This window comes from Erigeron canadensis, chromosome 1 (assembly GCF_010389155.1).
Source record: "Erigeron canadensis isolate Cc75 chromosome 1, C_canadensis_v1, whole genome shotgun sequence".
Classification (NCBI taxonomy): Eukaryota; Viridiplantae; Streptophyta; class Magnoliopsida; order Asterales; family Asteraceae; genus Erigeron; species Erigeron canadensis.
In genome coordinates, this window is record NC_057761.1 from 3,301,801 (window position 1) to 3,317,890 (window position 16,090).

The 16,090-nt window shown below is 37.0% G+C and overlaps 2 pseudogenes; one reads left to right on the top strand and one right to left on the bottom strand.

The window, feature by feature from the left end:
• The first annotated feature begins 11,476 nt into the window (after positions 1-11,476).
• On the top strand, positions 11,477-13,307 carry LOC122590880 (annotated as a pseudogene).
• Positions 13,308-14,285: 978 nt separating this feature from the next.
• Positions 14,286-15,303, bottom strand: LOC122590972 (annotated as a pseudogene).
• Positions 15,304-16,090: the final 787 nt, after the last annotated feature.

Here is a 16,090-nt window from a genome sequence, read left to right on the forward strand (position 1 = left end):
GTTTAATCTGGAGCCCAAGAAAAAATGTTAATTCACCCATCAAACTCATTTCAAATTTTGAAGACATAATTTTCGAAAATTTCTTGCAAAAAGATTCATCAGTATAGCCAAAAATAATATCATCAACATAAACTTGTACCAACAGAAGATTACCTCTTTTACGAAGAATAAATAAGGTATTGTCAATTGCAGCTCTTTTGAAACCGTTTTCACATAAGTGTTTGGTCAGAGTATCATACCAGACTCGAGGGGCTTGTCTAAGGCCATACAGTGCCTTGTCCAAACGATATACCCAATGTGGATGCTTTTCATCAATGAAGCCTGGAGGTTGCTTGACGTAAACTTCCTCTTCTAATTCTCCATTCAAAAATGCACTCTTGACGTCCATCTGGTAGACCTTGAACTTATGATGGGCATCAAAGGCTAAAAGCATTCTAATGGCTTCTAACCTTGCTACAGGAGCAAATGATTCTTCAAAGTCAAGATCTGTCTGGACATACCCTTGTGCAACTAATCTGGCCTTATTTCTTATCACGTGTCCATCTTCATCAACCTTATTCCTGAAGACCCATCTGGTTCCAATTGGTTCTTTCTTGCCAACTAGAGGAGGAACCAGATACCAAACTTTGTTTTCGTTCGAACTAGTGAAGCTCTTCTTGCATAGCTATCACCCAGCTTGGGTCATTCATTGCCTCGTCAATCTTTTTCGGTTCAATCAGTGATAAGAAGCTGACATATAAACATTGTTCACTAGAGGCACTTCTGGTTTGAACCCCTCTACTGGAGTCACCAATAATCTGGTTGATTGGGTGAGCTTTAGTCCACTTAGAGTATTGACCAGGATTATTACGAACAACAATATCAGTACAAGAATTCAATTGATTTTCTGGAATTGGATCTTGCCAAACAACATCAACGTCTTCATCAGAATCTGTAAGATCACGATTTGCATCATGAAATTCTTCATTTAAAGGCATTTCTTGAATTACTGGCTCAAAATCAATTGGAGCTGATATTGGAGGAGTAGTACGAACATCTGATCCAATAACAAGTTCAGAGGGTAGTTTGAAACTTATTGATGGATAAAATGAAGTATTACTGGGAGGTTTCTCAAATTGCATTGGTTCCAAGTCAGGATGACTGGAAACATTTTCAAATGAATTTTTGATAGGATCAGATTCACCAAAGATAATTGGATTTTCTAGGGGAGAAGTAAGGATTGGCTATTTATTGATTGCTTCATTGGTTTCATCAAATGTGACATGTATTGACTCTTGAACCTTTTCCAGTCTCTTGTTGTAAACTCTAAAGGCTTTGCAAATGGCTGAATATCCTAAGAAGTATCCCTCATCAGCTTTGGCATCAAATTTGCCTAACTGACTAAAGTCGTTCAGGATATATACTGGACATCCAAAAACGTGAAAATAACCAATATTTGGTTTTCTATTTCATATTATTTCATAGGATGTCTTCTTGTGTCACTTCACGTACACTAAACGATTCTGGGTGTGACAAGCAGTTGCAATTGCTTCAGCCCAGTACATTTTAGGAAGACCAGATTCAGCAAGCATACTTCTGGCAGCTTCTATCAGCGTTCTGTTCTTTCTTTCTACAACTCCATTCTGCTCTGAAGTGCGTGCTGATGAGAAGTTCTCAGAGATGCCAGTGTCAGTATAGAATTTCTCCAGAGTTGCATTCTGAAATTCTGTTCCATTATCACTTCTTAACTGATACACTTTTCGCTTATATTTGAGTTCAATTTGCTTGATAAGAGCGATGACTTTAGCAGCAGTTTCATTCTTTGATTTAAGAAATATTACCCAACAATATCTAGAGTATTCATCAACAACTACCAGGGTATATTTCTTACCAGCACGAGTTTGAACATTCACTGGACCAAAAAGGTCCATATGAAGCATATGAAGTGGTTCAGATATGCTAAAATTCTGCTTTGTCTTGAAACTGGTGCGTTTACGCTTACCCATCTCACATCCTGGACATGGCCTTTCCTTTTTGAAAGAAACTGAAGGTATCCCATCTGCAAGTTGTTTTCTGGACAGCTTATTAATATTTTTGAAATTTAAATGGGATAACCTTTTATGCCATAACCAGTTTGTGTCTTCATCAGCCTTGGTATAGAAACACTGCTCTGAAGGGGAGATTTCCATATCCATCACATACACATTCCCTTTCCAGGGGGCAATCAATACTACCTTCCAATCCTTATTAAATACAATGCCCTAGGAGATGTTAAACAACACCAGGTAACCATCATCACACAGTTGGCTCACACTTATTAGGTTATATTTCAAACCATTAACATAAGCCACCCGTCTGAATTTGACTTGACCATTATTCAGGACACCATATCCCTCAGTCTTTCCAGAACCATCATTTTTAAAAGTAATAGAGGGTCCGTCTGAAGCCACGAACTCCTCCAGCAGGGTCTTACATCCTGTCATAGTCCTGCCAGCAGCACTTTCAACATACCAAATATATTTCTTTCGATCGCCCTGCACATCCACCAGATTGATTAGTTAGTTTTGGGAACCCATCGACTGATGGGTTCTTTGGATGCTGCCAAATGGATCCCTGGGGTATCCGGTTGAGTTCACTTTCTTCGACAGTAGTCTTAGTTGAAAATACCACTGGGTTTGACAGTTTTGAAACCTTTTTCTTTTTCTCAATAGGAGTAACAAGTTTAACTTTCTTGGAAAAAGGTTTTGCATTTTGTTTTGGGCCAGATGAAGTACCCTCAAAATTATTTAATCTTGCATTACAACTTTGAACTTGGCGAGCCAGTAGTTGAAACTGGCTTTCCAATCGTAACAAAATGGTTTCTTCAGATAACACCTGAGCCTTTCCAGATGATTGGACTTTTGGCTTAGGTGGAACAACATTTTTCTTCTTCTGAACCTAGGGTTCCTTAGAAGATGATTGAGGCAAAGGTTTATTCTGCTTGACCTTTTTGACTGGAGCATTCATCTGGTGTGCTCCAGTCTTGACCTCAGGCAATTGAATAGGAGGAATAATACAAGTTTTGGGTGTTGTTGGTTCATCATATATAGTGCTTGGTTTTAACACTTTTGGTAGTCGGTCAACAACAGGTATTAATGTTGCAGCAGTCACATCACCCCCCAGATATGCTCATTTTTGGGAAGGATACTGGTTTCTAGCAGCATCATATGGCTTTCTGGTCCCAAGCCATGACTGAATGATATGTTTTTCTTTAGTTAAAGCATTTTCAAGCTCTTCCTTTTCTTGGACCAGTTGTTCAGTGACCAAAACTTGTGCTTTAAAAGCCAATTCAATGTCTTGAAGTTCTTTTAACTTTGATTGTAAATTTGTCATTTCAGAAAAATCTGTTTCAAAACTATTTGACATTTCTGATCAAAGAGTTTCCACAAAAATTAAATCAGAGTTTAGAGCTTCAGCAATGTCCAATTTTAATTCATGATCAGTTTCCTTGTCATAATCAATTACCTTTTTAATAACAATGTCCACCTATCTTCCAGATGTGATATCTTCCTTCACTAGATTCTCTTGATCAGCCAGAGCTATATAACAGCAATCTCTTTCTTTTTCATCATCAACTGATGAGTCATCAGAAGGAACCCATTCTTCTTCAGCAATCATGCATTGATTATTATCTTTTTCTATAGAGATGAGATCAATTTGAGCCTTAAGCTTTTTGTATTTTGATCTGTAGCTATCATCAGGCTTGTTATAAGAAGTTGATGGACCAGATTGAGAAACAAGCTGATTGGACTTGCACTCCTTCATGAAATGACCTTTTCTTCCACACTTAAAGCATGTCAGATCGGTCTTGTCAATGGAAGAACTGGGTGCATGTTGTCCAGTGGGTCTGTTGGCTCTTGCTTTAAAACGGTTAAACGCTTTAGCAATCATAGCCATCAGATCATCACTATCAGTTTCATCACAATTTTAAGAGATATTATTCATGGCTCTAGAATCCATTAATTCAGACATCATCTTCTTCATAAAAAATACATTCTCAGAAGACATTAATGTCGCACAGGGTGGTTCAGTATGACTAACCACAGGGTGGTTCAGTTTGACTAACCACAGGGGAACAATGTTGACAAAGTATGGGAATGCAAGGTTTTACCTTGTCTCAAGACCACGATCATGTAAGACCATTTAGATGGAAAAATATCACAAAATTTTTCAAGAAGTATGTCCTTGTCTTTTTCTACTCCAAGCCCACTCAACTGGTTTATGATACTCATAAATCTGGTGTAAGTACCAGTTAAGGATTCATTGTGCAGAGCAAAAAATGACTCATACTTCTTATTCAAAGACACTTTCCTGGTAACAATAGTGTCATCACCACCTTCATACTGGTTTACTAGTTCATCCCACATGCTTTTAGCACTAGGATAAAGAACTAGTGTGGGAATAAGAGATTCAGGAACAGCCCCGAGGATCATATTTTTTAAAATAGTATCTATATTTATAAGTCTTTATCCTTTTTAGACCAGTGTTCCTCTCTCTTTTCCCATCCAGATCTTGCTCCAAGAGGATCAAGAAGTGGATTGAGAGGACTTCTAGGAATATAAGGTCCTTCATTTAAAATTTTTATCATGTTCCTCTCAATTCCAGTAATATGTAATATCATCCTAGCTTTCCACGTGCCAAATTCATCACCATTCCCACTGAATTTGGGAACAGGAGTGTTTAAGTAGTGCACATGCATGTGTGGAGAAGCAGGAATAGGAGGTGGTGGTGGTGGAGGATTATTGTTAACATGGTCAGTAGTCTGTTCAGTTTCAATAATGGGGGGAGGTCATGTATTTAAAGGGTTCCCTTGTGTATTCTCTGGTTGACCATCAAGAAAATACAGATCTAGGCAAGTATATTAGCCTTCTGCTTTGATACCAATTGTGAAGTCCCTCACTTGATGGTTTAACCCACAAGTGTAGAATGCAACAAGTCAAGTAAGTACTAGATTGGACTAGTATAAATGCGACAAGTCAAGTAAGCACTAGATTGGACTAGTATTACAATAAATATAAATGCAAGAATATATATATATATATAAAGTAATACGTACTTAAGCAATATAAAGATAAGTAAGTAAAGTAAATGGTGAGACACAATGTAACTTTCAATTGTATTTTATTTATTGATGTTAAATAAAATACAAGGTTGTTGCGGAACTAAGATATTACAAAGTAAGTATCTAAACAACCTTATGAGTTACAAGTGACCTAATATTTGCTAAATAAACTCTTTTGATCGAAATACTTAAAGTTGTGAAGTATAACTATTTAGATCGAGAGTATTTGAGCAATTGCACCAAATTGCAAAAGTGTAATTTGGACGAGGGAAGTGACTTGGTATTTATAGGCAAAAAGAATAAATATAATATTCTTTTTGTCGTACAAATATGGTTACATGCATTTAAGAAAATTGGATTGTCCGGGTAAAGGCATGTAAAGGCATAAAGTCAATTCCTCGTAATCAGCGTTCAGACTTGTAAGGTCTAGAACACTGTCAGGGACTCCAGTCAGGAGATCTAGTAAGTCTGTCAATGAGCTCCGCTATTTGTCAGATGGTTCACTGGTCTTCACATAATTTCTGGACAAATCTTCAGAGGGTTCCAGTAGTCTCGTCTGGAGTGAATCTAGTAATCTGGATCTAACGAAGATGAAAGAAAAAACTGATTCACAAGAAAATATGAAGGTTGAAACAAAGTTAACTTTTGCAAAGTCAAAGCTTAAACTGTTTGACATGGTTTTTGTTGTTTTGATTGGAGTTGTGGCATTATTAAGCTTTGTAATTGCTGTCTTAGTCTTGTAATTTGGTATTGTAATGGTTTCTAAGAAATGGAATGAAGTTGTTTGTTTGCCATAATTGGTTATTGTTATGGATTTTAAGATGAAAATGTCAATTTGCTAAAATAGCAGAATAACCAAACTGTTGCAGACCATAACTATATTTTGAAGAAAATTTGCTAAAATACCGTAATAACCAAACTGTTGCAGACAACTTGACAATTTAACAAATAACAAATGGATAATTAAACTAAAAATTAAGATGATAGAAATGGAATGAAAATGTCAAATATACCATAACCATTCCCAAAACACCATAACCAGGGATATGTCATTCACAACCAAAAGACATGATTAGTTGTAATACAAACTGCAAACAAAAGATATGATAAGTTCATCCCTAATATTCACTAGTTTATCTTAAAGACATAAGAAAGTTGGATCAATCTATAAGATAGTCACAAGATAATCCTCAGTCAACCCTGCTCCAGGCAACCTTCTTGCCAATCTTTGGCTTAAAGCATTCTGACTTGGGGTCCTAGTCTTGACATATTCCTTGGCCTTCCTAGTCTTGTTGGGTAATTGGCTTGCACTTGTTCCAGTAGTTGCTAGTCTTGGTGCTGAGAATGGTTTGGTGCTGAATGTCCCAGTAGCTATTGGTCTTGTTCCAATCTTCTAAATTGCTTTGGTCTTGGCAGCAACATTGACTGCAAAACCCATAAGAAAATCAATTACTTGTAATGAATGAAATAACTTGTAAGGAAGTAACAAACTTGTGGCCTCCTTTGGTAAACACAAACTTTTTCCCTGGACTGAGTGGTCTATTTTTAGAAGGGTTTTGTTGACTTGCAGTAGGGTTTTCTTGGTTTACATAAGTGTTTAATTGACCTGCAGAAAGGTTTGCAGGGTTTGGTTGGCTTGCAGAAGGGTTTGCAGGGTTTGGTTGACTTGCAGAAGGGTTTGCAGGGTTTGGATGGCTTGCAAAAGGGTTTGTAGGGTTTGGTTGACTTGCAGAAGGGTTTGTAGGGTTTGGTTGACTTGCAGAAGGGTTTGTAGGCTTTTGTTGTCTTGTTGAAGTGTTCGATTTTCTTGCAGAAGGGTTTGCAGGCTTTGGTTGTCTTGTTGAAGTGTTTGATTTCTTGCAGAAGTGCTTGGTTGATTTGCAGAGTGTTGATTTTGATGAGGCGTGGGTAAATGGGCTGGTCTTTCTTTTGGTTCAGAGTCACATATCATAGCATTGTGGCCCACTGCCCAACAATTCCTACAATGCATGTCCACTCCATGTTTTGTAACTTTGGTTGACCCAACTTTTGATTCATGGGCAGCTCTAATCCTCTTCTTCTTAGGTCTGCCTGGCATAGTTCTAAGCTTAGGGGGCAGTAGTTTGGGCAAATTAACTGTTGGCCATGTATCCATCCTACCCACTGAATACACAGTCTTGTTATATGCTTGTACATAGTTGGCCTTCCTAAAGCAGCAAGAGATGAACTCCTCTGGATCCCTATTACACTTGTATATAGCTTCAATAGCATGGACACATGGAATTCCACTTAATTCCCACGTTCTACAAGTACAACTTCCTTCATCTAAACTGACACTGTAAGAATAATTGTGCACTCTCACCTCAAAGATATTTTCACCTGCATGTATCACCAACCAACATGCCCTATCTTTCTTGATAAGTTCTAATTTGTTCCTAATTGCAGGACACACATCATGCTCCCAGTTTTCACTTATTTCCCTCATTGACTCCAACCTAATGATGACAATAACCCTTAATGCTTCTAACAAAGTTATTATAGGCTTGTTCATAAGTTTCAACAACACACTGTTCCAACACTCACTAAAGCCATTTTCAACTGCCTCACATCCTCTGTATCTCAAAAAATGCCCTACACCAAGATTTGGGATTCCTTTCAATCAAATATTTATAGGTAGGAGGATTAGCTACCTGGATTTCTTGCATAGCAGCCTCATACTGTGCCATATATGTTGACTTGGCAGCTTTCCAAAAGAGGTTTCTGAACTCTACACCACTGTAAAGCTTCCTAAAATTTTCATAAATGTGCCTAGCACATTGCATGGTGATTTGAAATAGTACATTTGTACTTCTTCACAACCAAGTTTTGAATCTCACACAATCTGATTTCCGGTTGTGATCTAATCCTTTCAGCAAAATGTTTTCCTATCCACTTGTAGTTAACCAAAGAGCCATACTTGAAGTTTCTGGCACAGGTGTGTTCATCAACCAAGGACATTATTTGGATTGACTTCTCATTATTCAATCTGGTAAAACATCTAAACTTACACTTTTGTTGCTTAGTAAGGAACCTTATATGCTTTCTCTGTTTACCTTTAGATGGGTCAGAGATGTTAGAGGGTCTAGTTCAACACTTTGCAATTAAACTGGTTTTACAAGATCTCTCAAACCATAAGGTGTATCCATTAGCAAGTGCATAATAGGATAAACATTCTCTCAATTGGTTGTGGTCTGTATATAATTCACCCACTTGAGGTCTTCTCAATCTCCAATGTGTCATATGGATCATGAGTTGGGAATTTGGGCAATTCTGGTTCTGGTGGTTGCAATGGGTCATTGGGAGTCTCCCCATCCTTTGATTTAAGGGCTGCAATTAGTTCATTTAAGAAATTCTCATGCTCACTATGAACTGCTGTCTTAACACCTTCTTCATTTCATGACCTTGGTTATTACCACTAAGCTCAGGAAGTTGCCTAGGGTTAGGATCTTGGCAGTGGGGTTTGCTTTCCTAACTTTCCTCATTTCATCTTCCCATTCACTTAAATGGTCTAATGAGGCTACAAAATCCACATCAAAATCACTACTCTCATATGGTTCATCATCAATATCAAAAGGCTCCTCATTTGGTCCTTTACCAAACTCACCCTCATTCTCATCAATTTCACCCTCATTCTCATCAACAGTTCTCTTTTCAATATACTTAGATAAGTCTAATGAATAATAATCAACAAATACATAAACATCATACTCTGAAGCAATAATATCATAAAATGCAGTCAAATCACCTTCATCCCCCAAACTTAACAACCCATGTTTCAGCTCACTACTACCAGAATAATAAAGAGCACAAGACTGAGTACCTGTTTCTTGCTCTATGTGGTGCACAAACTCTTCATAATCTATTTTTGGAGTCATAAGGGTGATGACTTTACCATCATGATAGCGTAGAGGGTCAAACATGAATGCCCCGTCATAACAAACCTTAAATTTGTAAAAATTTGTCATTTCTACATAAAAAAACAAGAAGAAAATACAATATCAATCAGTAATTTAAAAGATTAAAAAAATAATAATAAAATTATAAAATTGAACAAAACCCTATAAATTTGGGGTTAATGTAATAGACTGAAATATAAAGAAATAGACGATGAATACCTTCATAAATTACAAAGCGGAATGCAAATCGTATGTTTTTTTTGGGAATTTGAACAGAAATTGATGGTGAAGGATAGGAAGAAAAAAAATCGGGCGGGTGATTTTAGGGAAGAAAAATAAGAAATGAAAGTGAAATATACAGATGGTGGGTATATATATATACACATATATTTAATATATCAAAACTGTAACACGTGTCTCGTTTTTTAATAAAAAAAAATTTTTTAAAAAATGGTTACATGCTACTTGTTGGGTATCCGGTAGCAAGTAGCATGCGTCGAATAACCCAAAAAACGTAGTTGGTTACACTAAATAGCAAGTCGAGTAGTATGGTACATTACATAGCCTTTTTGCCATAGTTGGATACATTCTCATGCCTTTATCCCTTTTATATATCATAAATAAACTATAAATAATACTGTAATTGTCTGGGTATTTTTTTGTTTACATTCTAGGTAAGCCCGGACAATGTCCGGGTTTAATCTAGTTTTTGAGAAAATGTCACAAATGGTCCCTGTGGTTTGTTACATTCTCATTTTGCCCCCTGTGCTTTTTTTTCGTTGCAACTGGTCCCTGCCTTTTTCATTTTCGTTGCAAGAAGCCCCTGATACTAACTTCTGTTAAATTTAACCGTTTAAACCCCTCACGTGCAAACCACGTGAAGGTATAATCGTCTTTTTACCAGCCTTAGGGACTATTTGTAATAATAATCATTTTCTTTTAATTTAATATATATATATATATATAGTATCCATTTCATTATCAGTACTTATGCCCATCTATCTATATCTATACATATTTATTGTATTTCTATATCTCTTTTTCAATATACAGAATACCAAAATCAAGATCCTAAATCATTACCCAAACCACAAAAATTCCACAAATCTTAACCCAAAGCACAAAAATTTCTCCAAAAATCACCATCCTTGTGTATCATATATGTGTATGTGTGTGTATTCATCATCATCCTTAAATATTCATACCTACTTCAAGAAAGAAAGAGAAAAATCAAACATTTCAAAAAGCTTTGTGATGTACAGATAGATCATATCCACCATTTGTAACATTTTTTCTTATATATATATATATACCATTAATTCAAGATCCCTAAATCTAGTTACCTTTCTCCTCTCCATCTTTCTATTCTTTCTCTCATAGTAATCAAACCTAACAAAATCCAACAAATAATCAAACCCACAAAAATCCAACATTCTAACCAAATATTCAGTTAATGAAACCTTATTCTTTCAGATATCATTTTTGCTTAAAGATGACAGTGATGGGTTGGGCTTATTCGAAATGCACATGGATGTTTGCATATTACACTCTACTAAATCACGGTTAGACACCAAGGAAAAACTCAAAAAAGTTAAGAAAATGTGTGTCACGGCTCATTCCCAAGAAACAAAAAAAATTGACTTTTCTCTTTGGTTGTTGATTGGCCCATTTATATATTTCAATTAGTAAAGGTGTTGGGCTTTTTTCTTTTGTGTTGTTGCTTGAGTGTGTTCTCATTCAACACAACAATAATATACAAATAAAAATAAAGGTTGGCATGTGTGTATCCCCTACTTCTCAGCTGCTAGCCAAAACAACATTAACAAACCAAATTTGTGTTGTATTGTAGATGAAGATGAATTTTTAAGGTTACTATTTGTGAAATTAGGAGTGAATTGAATATAATAATCAAAAGACCCAGTTAAAAATCATGTTTTACCGGAATTTGGTGGTGGTGGTGGTGGCCGGAAAAAAGGAGGAAGAAGAAAGAAGAAGGAAGGGTTTTTTTTATGTAAATGGACGATTATACCCTCACTAACGGTCTTAAACTAACAGAAGTTAATGTCAGGGGCTTCTGGCAACGAAAACAAAAAAGGCAGGGACTAGTTGTAACGAAAAAAAAGCATATGGGACAAAATGAGAATGTAACAAACCACAGGGACCATTCGTGACATTTTCTCCTAGTTTTTATATATATATCAATTGTGTTTGGCCCTCCCTGTATTAAAGTGTACGCTCCGCCACTGGTTCATCTTCTTCATTTCCGGCGGCCGCAGGTAAAGTTTTTTTTTTCTTTTTTTTTTCTCACCAATCACCACACACACTATATACATAACTATATGATATGAAGTATATCATATTAAATAAAAACTATCGAGATCATAGATCCAGTTAGAATGCTCTTATCGTCCTGGGCCACCATATATACAATATATATTGATATAACAAGTTGCATACTTGCAGGAGGTTCATGAATTATCCAATGTCTGTTTCATTAGAAATGCCAAATAATCCACCGTCTGGAACGACTAACAATGCTAGCCGCGTCACTTCTATCCTCAGTCACTCTATGAAATTCCTAAGAGGTGCAAAGTCAATCTCACTCGCAATCTCGGTCGCTGTTGAACTCATTGTCTATCTCGTCATCCCTAAACCCACAGAGGTCTCGAAACAAGCTAGGCGAATTGCTTGCAATCTTCCTGACCACCATTGCTGGACTCATGCTACAGCCTTTACCTGTCGGTGCATGGTCCGTCGTTTGTTTAACCGTCTCATTGGTAACAAGAACACAAACGTTTAAAGACGCGTTTGTGGCTTTTACCAACGAAGCGATATGGTTGATCGTGATATCGTTCTTCTTAGAGGGTTTGTGAAAACAGGTCTTGGTGATCGCATGGCGATGTACTTTGTTAGATGGTTAGGGAAAAGTAGTTTGGGTTTAGCATATGGATTGGCAATCGGTGAAGCCATAATTTCACTAGTGATGCCAAGCGCGACCGCGAGAGCTGGTGGAATATTCTTGCCAATTATTCTTTCATTAGCAATTGCTGGGGAGTCTAGTCCTAAAGACGGTTCTGCTCGTAAAATTGGTGCGTTTCTCATACAGTCTCAATTACAGGTACCTTATATATAGAGAGATTGTAGTTATATGTTTTTAATTAGTTCTTATAAGCATGTACTCAATTGAATAAAATTATATATAGCTAGCATGGTGATTGGTAATTGTTTGTTTGCTTGTTTGATATATTTGGATATATAGTCCTCTAGTGGCTCGAATGCTCTTTTCTTGACAGGTGATCCACAAAACATGTTGTGTATGAAATTGGCTGAAAGTTTAGGGGTGAAAGTCAAAAGTCTTTGGGTCGCATGGTTCAAAGCTTCATGTTTTCCGGCTCTGGCTTCTCTTATGCTTACTCCATACATCATATACAAGATATTTCCACCCGAAATAAAGCAAAACCCGGATGCTTCTAGCATGGCTAAACAGAAATTAGAGCAAATGGGTCATGTCAAAAGAAAGGAGTGGATCATGATGGCAACCATGCTCGTCGTTGTGACATTATGGATCTTTGGGTAAGCTTAATTAATTGGATGATCAACTTAAATCTAGTTAACATGTATGTAGTTGAGGTTTTTATGTTTTTACATGCAGGGAACGGCTACACATTTCAAGTATCAATGTGGCGCTAATGGGTTTATCAGTCTTATTGATGTTGGATGTGTTGAGTTGGGACGATTGCTTAAGCGAAAAATCAGCATGGGATATATTGGCTTGGTTTGCGGTGCTCCTAGGCATGGCAAATCAGCTAAGTGCCCTAGGCATCGTACCGTGGTTTTCTAATTGTGTAGCAAGTTTTCTCAAATCTTTATCAGTTGGATGGCATGTTGAGCTTATTATTCTTCAGTGTTTTTATTTCTTCATTCACTATTTGTTTGCAGGTCAGACTACTCATATCGGTGCTTTATACCCGGCTTTCCTGTCAATGCACCTAAAGGCTAAGGTTCCTGAAAGTCTTTCTGCCTTGCTTTTGGCATACAACACGAATCTTTTTGGCTCACTTACACATTATAGTAGTGGCCCGGCTGCAATATATTATGGAGGTATTTTATCCTCTTATACGTTGGTTTTTTTTTTTTTTAATCATATATGGCACTGGGTTGAATATAATTAAACGATGGTGTGTTGTTATTTTGCAGCTGGTTATGTAAAACTTCAACATTTCTTTAAGCTTGGGATCTTGATGGGTATCATTAACATAACAATATGGGGCCTAATTGGAGCTCTATGGTGGAAGATTTTGGGACTATATTGATATTCTTTAAGGCAGTGAGACAGATGCAATTCAGTTGTGCTATTGTGAATTTTACAATTGCATATTAAAAGAGTTATGCCCAGGTAAGTTTTTCCTTGTTTTAAATTAGCATGTGAAGTATGGGTTTATTTAAAAGATACCTATCAGAAGGTAGACGGTAAACGCTGCATGTATAATAGTTGTTGATCCGATTTTATTAGAATGAATCTTGAATGTGTTGTCAAATGAATAGTCAATGGGTTGTCACAAGCTTCTATTTGTTTTAAAAAGTTAGATAGATGGGAATATGTATGCTGTTCAGAGGAGTGGTTCCATATTGCACCTAACCATTCTCATTTTTGTCCTGGCTCCTGGTTCGAGAATTTTCTTTATGTAAGTCCTTTTTCTGTACTGCCATACACGACCTTAAAACCGGGCCAGGTGAAATTTACCCTTCTGTATTAACAGTCAAGTGGGTTGCAAACAACTTGCCGATTTTAAAAATGTGCATGGGTGGTTCACCCTCAAGCCAACAAGAAGCTAGCCATTAGAGAAAATTCATCCATAAAAAAGAATTGTTATCATATATATAACTGAGTGCAAACCCCATCATTTCTAATGGGCTGCTGTACATGTTTTGTCGCTGTCTGCTTGTCATTTGGCAAAGGGGTCAGTTATAATACATGGGATTTACTTTGTCATGTTGCTTGTCATAGGGTCAATTAGAGAGGTCTTCAGTGTCGTAGTAATGTATAGAGTACCTGCCTATGCACCCGAGGTGATCCATTGTAGCTATTTGATCATTCTTTTATTTCTTTTTTTTTTATTTTTTTATTTTTTTTTTGACATAATACAATTTCATTTATATGACTGCTACAAAAGGATAAATTTGAATAATGTTTAATCTGGAAACAAATTATATGAGGCATCCAGAGATGATTACAAAGATTTAACACAAGCAAACAAAAATTGCCTATTGTTTTGAGAAGAGCTAGCTTGTCAAAATGCATGGCATGCAAAGCAGCCACTTTAAGGAACCTATTTGCGGTGTCCTGATGAGTGAGATGGATTTGCGTGAAGAAGATCTAGATAACTGATGCTGGGACTGGATAGATAAAACGACCCTCTCATTTCTTGAGCCTTCTTCTGAGCTGATCGTAGTTTGCTCATGATCTTATCCATTGACGATGATCTCTTCTTTTCCAGTTTCATCTCAAGCTTCCGTATAGATGCTTCTGCTTTAGCTTTCTGCAGGTTCTCCCAAGCAGTAATTTTTGCTTCTTCTCGTTTAACCTTTGAGAGGCTTTTGGTCATCTCCGAAACTTCCCAATCTGCAGATCGAACCTCGAGGGCTTTTCTTTTCCAATCATCTACCATTTCTGAGCCAGACCGTCTACCTGGAATCCGAGTTCTACCTTTTATAGACCACCTTGACGGGACGATAATTCGGCGTCACTGGACTTGGAAACATCCCAGCTCTCCTACTCAAAACACCACTTTTCATAAAAAGCCATGGAGAAGAACTAGTCACATTCCTCACTAACGATGTTGGCCTTCTTCTGTCAGACTTCCTTAAAAGTATCTCAGATCTCGTCTTCCGGCTTTTGCATTCTTTAATAGCTTGTGAGAAAGAGCTTCTAGCTGAATCTATGGTTTGATTATTCTCACCATCAGTTTCTTGTGGTTTTTCAACTTTCTTAGTTCTAAGAATTGTGGAATTATTATTAATATTAGTAGTAGTGTCTGGATCTGGATTTGGAATGAAGCTACGTCCAGACAAATGCAAAGACATACCGGAGAATCGAGATCAAGTGCATCGGAAGCGGAAGAACATCAGTCAACGGAAGCTGATTGAAGCAGAAGCAGAAGAAGAAAATAAGCTGAAATTTGAGATAATTACGGAGTCAGGGGAAGCATCTCGATGATGATGATGGCTGCTAATGTTGCTGGGTGGGGGTCTTAATGATGTTGATGACTGTGTGATGTTGGCGTGATTTTTAAATGTGGTGTTTTGCATTGTGGTGTGATTAAGTGATACTCGTATGATGGGAAGGGATCAAAGCGGTGGTGAGTTAACGGAGAGAATGGCGGGCATCTTGGAGGATCCAGGACTTTCTAAGGTGGGGGCATAGATACTTACCTTAAGCGCAATTCTGCAACAAAAACACAACCATGATTCTGCACATAAAAACACCCACTTGTACAGCACAACATCCACAATTCTACAATAATTAACTGATTAACAGCAACAAAAAACAGCAATCTGCAGCAAAAACAGCGATTACAGGAATTCTGCAGCAAATAGAGCAACAAAAACAGCATTTAAAGCAACTAAACAACAACATCAGCAACAAAAAACCAATTGTGCACCATAAAACAGCAAAAAAACAGCAACTAAACAGCAAAATTAGAAACAAAAACAGGAATTTTGCATCAAATAACAGCAACAAAACAGAATGTAAGCAGTAAAAAAAGGCGAAAAAACATTGTTTCTTTCATTAAACCATGATAAAACAAGTTACAATCTACAACTTTCCTTTACGAGTAGTTAAGTACCCAGTTTGCTAAAGAGAACCATGACATTTTCATTTTTAAACAAGCACTCAAAAACTCATTGCCAATTCAACTGCGCAAATCCAATTTCACAAGCTTCTTATTCTCTGTCACGTTACTGTGTCTGATGTACTTGATCATCATTATAACTTGGAGGGAAACAAAATACTTCTCTATGCGCGTGTCTGAATTGCAAGGCTAGAATGCGATTATAGAATGTGGGCTTAAGAGGTAGGGGACTTTATTAAAAT